This window comes from Littorina saxatilis, linkage group LG2, assembly GCF_037325665.1.
Source record: "Littorina saxatilis isolate snail1 linkage group LG2, US_GU_Lsax_2.0, whole genome shotgun sequence".
In the NCBI taxonomy this organism is placed as follows: domain Eukaryota; kingdom Metazoa; phylum Mollusca; class Gastropoda; order Littorinimorpha; family Littorinidae; genus Littorina; species Littorina saxatilis.
This window is the reverse complement of record NC_090246.1, coordinates 45,008,503-45,014,502: the sequence shown is the minus strand read 5'-3', so window position 1 is coordinate 45,014,502 and position 6,000 is coordinate 45,008,503. Positions and strand designations below refer to the sequence as shown.

Genomic DNA, 6,000 nt, shown 5'->3' with positions numbered 1-6,000 from the left:
TTTGTTTTTTGGGTGGTTTTTTTCGAGGAAGGGTAGGTCTCTGTGTGTGTGTGTGTGGGGGGGGGGGGGTGGGGGGGTATGGGCTGTCACAATTATTGGCCTAGAGAACAGACTTTTCATCAAATCCATGCACGATCAATATTGGAAATTTTATAGCGTGACCTCTAACGCGTCACACGTTCAGCGTATACCTTGAACAAACAAGTAAACGTTCAGTGTTACATTCGTGCGTTGACAGAATCAATTATACACACCCAAGTGTTGTTGACTAATCAATTGATTACATCTAAGTTCATTTGCAATTCAATTAACTTTGGAGTGCCGGTATATAGTCCACCGAATGATGTCAGTGGCATTGAATGTAGTCGTTCCGATTAGTTTCTAAGTTTGAAAGTAATATTTTGTCCTCATATCCTCTTACGTCTTGCTTCGCCATGCTTTATGCTTTTTCTTGTTTCGTTTTCCAGTTGTCTGTGTTTTTACAATGTTTTAACGTAGAGGGGGGAATCGAGACGAGGGTCGTGGTGTATGTGCGTGCGTGTGTGTGTGTGTGTGTCTGTCTGTGTGTGTGTGTGTAGAGCGATTCAGACTAAACTAATGGACCGATCTTTATGAAATTTGACATGAGAGTTCCTGGGTATGAAATCCCCGAACGTTTTTTTCATTTTTTTGATAAATGTCTTTGATGACGTCATATCCGGCTTTTCGTGAAAGTTGAGGCGGCACTGTCACGCCCTCATTTTTCAACCAAATTGGTTGAAATTTTGGTCAAGTAATCTTCGACGAAGCTCGGACTTCGGTATTGCATTTCAGCTTGGTGGCTTAAAAATTAATTAATGACTTTGGTCATTAAAAATCTGAAAATTGTAAAAAAAAATAAAAATGTATAAAACGATCCAAATTTACGTTCTTCTTATTCTCCATCATTTTCTGATTCCAAAAACATATAAATATGTTATATTTGGATTAAAAACAAGCTCTGAAAATTAAATATATAAAAATTATTATCAAAATTAAATTGTCGAAATCAATTTAAAAACACTTTCATCTTATTCCTTGTCGGTTCCTGATTCCAAAAACATATAGATATGATATGTTTGGATTAAAAACACGCTCAGAAAGTTAAAACAAAGAGAGGTACAGAACAGCGTGCTATCCTTCTTAGCGCAACTACTACCCCGCTCTTCTTGTCAATTTCACTGCCTTTGCCATGAGCGGTGGACTGACGATGCTAGTTGTATTTTCGCCTTACGCGACTTGTTCTTTTTGATATTGTCGGTTATCATAATACACAACTGTATTTTTCCGTGTTGTAGTTTATAGGTATATAACGCTGTTCGTTAAGATGTTCGTAATATCAGTGGTCATCATTTGATAGATTAGTCACACATCCAGACTTTCTGCCGTTGGTCAATTTGTCCAGCTGGTAAGGAAAACCGTCGTCAAATGAAATGGGGAGGTTGCTTGTCCCAGTTCAACACTGTCACAAATAAAGTACAGGTCAAGTTTCATGACACTGGATCCTCTGTCTCCTCTCTTTCTCTGTCTCTCATCCTCTCTCTCCCCCCTCTCCCTCTTTCTCTCACACACACACACACACACACACACACACATACACACATACACACACACACACACACACACACACACACACACACACACACACACACACATATACATCGGTTATGTTCTGGTTTGTGTCGGTCAGCGGATAAACGTGATTGGCTATAATCCTAGACGCTACAGAGAAGTCGGTGAAAACATGGGTCAAGAGTATACAAGAGTATAAAAGAGTAATAGAATCACTCTCCCGCTCGCCACATCTCCTGTTCTCAGGTGACAGACGCATTTTTAGCTACAAACAGGACTTACAATTCCTCTTGCATGTGCACTTTCACTCCCACAGATCGACTGAGCCCGATCATCACTGAACTGCACCGGACAATTGGCTCACTGTCACGTAACAATGTGAAACGTTTTCTTGTGACTGTTTATATTTTCATTTATTTTTTCACTGTTATATTTGCTTTGTTAAACAATGCCTAACTGTCCCTTTGTAATGCGTAGAACGATGTGTATGTGCCCCATTCTACTGGGGTGTGTGTGTGTGTGTGTGTGTGTGTGTGTGTGTGTGTGTGTGTGTGTGTGTGTGCATGCTTGCGCGCGCGCGCGCGTGTGTGTGTGTGTGTGTGTGTGTGTGTGTGTGTGTGTATATATATAGAGGTTACAACACGAGTGGTTTTATATATGGCTTATATTTCAGTCAAGAGCCAGCGGATGAATATCAAGGGATTCGCGAGCCTCTGGCGAGTGAGTCCCTTTGATATTCCCGCTGGGTCTTGACTGAAATACAAGCCATATTAAAAATCACGAGTGTTGTAACCTGTATATCCCATGAAGATCTAAAAGACAAAGTGTGACGGAAACATCAAGCTTTAGTTGTGTGTTCAGATGAGGCACCTCTGCACATACCTTATTCTAAAGGCATGCACGTCTGTTGATCTATGTCAAGTCGGTGCATAATGGTGGCTTGGTTGTCCCCGTCAATTGAAAGCCTCTTACACGGATTTGACTGAATACCTAGTGGTTACACACTGTTATGGAGTGGTATAGCCCTTATTGCGCCAGATGTTATGGAGTGGTATAGCCCGGTTTTTAGACAATCATAAATGCCTCTACACAACTCTATAAATTTAGTATTTGTTTACAAGCTTGAATGTAATCTGAATAGTTGTCCGCTACCGTAGCTTACAAGGCACAAGCGCACACGCACTCACACACGCAAAAACCTGGTGTTAAATGGATCTTGACACTGCCAAGACTAATTATTATTAGTTTACAAAGCTTTTTACATCACAAAATCATTTCCGGGCTTCGACCAGTACTCTAGGCCGACAACACCGCAAGAAACTCTACAGTCCAAGACGCAGACACCTTTTGGCTCAAACAAAGCAGCTTAACAGGTAAGACGAATAGGTATTCTACTGTACGTTACCCTACTGCCATCTTTCGGCTTTCAAGATGTTGGTATGGCTGTAAGTCCTTCAGACGACTGACAAGGATGCACCAGTCCTCACGACACCGCAACCATTGCTTGACGTAGTCCTTGATCCTTCCAGTTCGTCTCGGCGGCTAACTGTAGAACCCTGCCAGCTCTCCATGCCATGGTCATGTACACCAAGCCGCAGTTGACTGGTTCAGTTCAGCCTCCGGCGATGAAAACCCCCCAGTTGGAAACACTGTAAAGTTTATAGTCCATAAATCAACTTGTCTTTAGTTTCTTTCACTCGCACAATAAAAATACTCACTCGTCCAACATATTAAGCTGCATGAGCCAATATAATTATTTACACGTTAATTCCTGTTTTCTAAAACCCAGAAAACGTTACGTAAAACCCTCACATGTTTAAGCAGTGTAGCACAATAGCTTAGGTCTACACAATAACGTTAAACACAGAACCAGTCACTCTTCTCACATACGACAACATGACATGAAAATATAACCGGTTTCAAACATACCTCAAAAGAGTGTAAAGCCAACATTTAGTACAGTCGCCGGCCTGGCATGAATATGAAAATGGAAGATATCACGTAGACTGATAGGGAAAGTTCGTCAGTCTTCATCCTTCTTCAGTCAGATACCTAAAACAGGAGCCCGTCTGCTAACGTGTTACGAAAAACATGAGTCGAGCTTGGCTCCTTGACGGCGACTGATTTTACAAAGTCGTTCTTGCTATGACATTGCCAGTGAGCTGTCGTCTGCATTACTTGCACGTGAAAAACCTTGTCAGTTACACAAAGGTTCAACTGCGGTCAACGCGACGGTATGCAGCCTATAGCCCTTTCCAATGTCTGACCATCGCTATAGTCTATTCTATTTACAACAATACACATTACCACAAATACGAGTAAACCGCTTCGTAACATCACCCCCTTTCCTCAAAAGAAAATGAATTGTTGAAAAAACGATGAAATTTTCTGAATCTCGATCAGAGATTATCCAAAAAGTCAAAAGAATTATATACAGGAGTCATGTTCAGAAGCTGTTATTTATCATGAACGAAACTCGAGTAAGACCTTGGCCTTGCAAGAATATGCCAGTCAACACATCAAATCAAAAATCAAATCAAATCTGAGAATGTTACTGGATAAACAGGACAAACAAAACAATCATTCACACCCGTGTAAGCGCACGTGCCTTGAGATAGAAAACAATACTGCTAAAGGGTCAAACAAACAAACACTATTGGGCGCCATTTGTTATGGTCCCTTATTGGGCGCCATTTGTTATGGAGTGGTATAGCCCTTATTGCGCCAGATGTTATGGAGTGGTATAGCCCGGTTTTTAGACAATCATAAATGCCTCTACACAACTCTATAAATTTAGTATTTGTTTACAAGCTTGAATGTAATCTGAATAGTTGTCCGCTACCGTAGCTTACAAGGCACAAGCGCACACGCACTCACACACGCAAAAACCTGGTGTTAAATGGATCTTGACACTGCCAAGACTAATTATTATTAGTTTACAAAGCTTTTTACATCACAAAATCATTTCCGGGCTTCGACCAGTACTCTAGGCCGACAACACCGCAAGAAACTCTACAGTCCAAGACGCAGACACCTTTTGGCTCAAACAAAGCAGCTTAACAGGTAAGACGAATAGGTATTCTACTGTACGTTACCCTACTGCCATCTTTCGGCTTTCAAGATGTTGGTATGGCTGTAAGTCCTTCAGACGACTGACAAGGATGCACCAGTCCTCACGACACCGCAACCATTGCTTGACGTAGTCCTTGATCCTTCCAGTTCGTCTCGGCGGCTAACTGTAGAACCCTGCCAGCTCTCCATGCCATGGTCATGTACACCAAGCCGCAGTTGACTGGTTCAGTTCAGCCTCCGGCGATGAAACCCCCCCAGTTGGAACACTGTAAAGTTTATAGTCCATTAATCAACTTGTCTTTCACTCGCACAATAAAAATACTCACTCGTCCAACATATTAAGCTGCATGAGCCAATATAATTATTTACACGTTAATTCCTGTTTTCTAAAACCAAGAAAACGTTACGTAAAACCCTCACATGTTTAAGCAGTGTAGCACAATAGCTTAGGTCTACACAATAACGTTAAACACAGAACCAGTCACTCTTCTCACATACGACAACATGACATGAAAATATAACCGGTTTCAAACATACCTCAAAAGAGTGTAAAGCCAACATTTAGTACAGTCGCCGGCCTGGCATGAATATGAAAATGGAAGATATCACGTAGACTGATAGGGAAAGTTCGTCAGTCTTCATCCTTCTTCAGTCAGATACCTAAAACAGGAGCCCGTCTGCTAACGTGTTACGAAAAACATGAGTCGAGCTTGGCTCCTTGACGGCGACTGATTTTACAAAGTCGTTCTTGCTATGACATTGCCAGTGAGCTGTCGTCTGCATTACTTGCACGTGAAAAACCTTGTCAGTTACACAAAGGTTCAACTGCGGTCAACGCGACGGTATGCAGCCTATAGCCCTTTCCAATGTCTGACCATCGCTATAGTCTATTCTATTTACAACAATACACATTACCCCAGATACGAGTAAACCGCTTCGTAACACACACGCATCTCCTGAGATCGTGGACATCTTCATCGTCTATACGTATAGGGCCTACTGCACCGCAGAAGAGCTAGAAATACTCGCAAAATGCATTAAACAGCTTGTCCAGAGAACAATCGTAGTCGATGATGTACCGATAAGGGCGTGTGTACCGGGCACGCTGTAACTTCACATGAGCATAGTGTGAACATAGCAGTGCTGGTCGGACTGACTGGGTTTTTAACGATTGCTAGTTTGACTTCTGTTTTAGTTGAGAGCACGAGCACACACACTCACACACATACGTGAAACATGTGTTTGATTATTTTGTATCGAATAACATAATTACACCTTCCCAGTCTGGTTTTATTCCCGGTGACTCCACTGTGTACCAGTTAACATGCCTTTATAACG

General features: G+C 41.8%; 1 protein-coding gene and 1 long non-coding RNA gene across 7 annotated transcripts in view; one reads left to right on the top strand and one right to left on the bottom strand.

The window, feature by feature from the left end:
- Window positions 1-6,000, top strand: part of LOC138955311 (netrin receptor UNC5C-like) — a 508,460-nt gene that overhangs the window by 228,666 nt on the left and 273,794 nt on the right. The gene's annotated exons all lie outside the window — the stretch shown is intronic.
- Window positions 2,796-5,601, bottom strand: LOC138959071 (uncharacterized). The gene is made up of 2 exons (XR_011453610.1): window positions 5,200-5,601; window positions 2,796-4,928 (listed from the first exon to the last, which is right to left on the bottom strand). It is a non-coding gene; the product is annotated as an uncharacterized lncRNA (long non-coding RNA).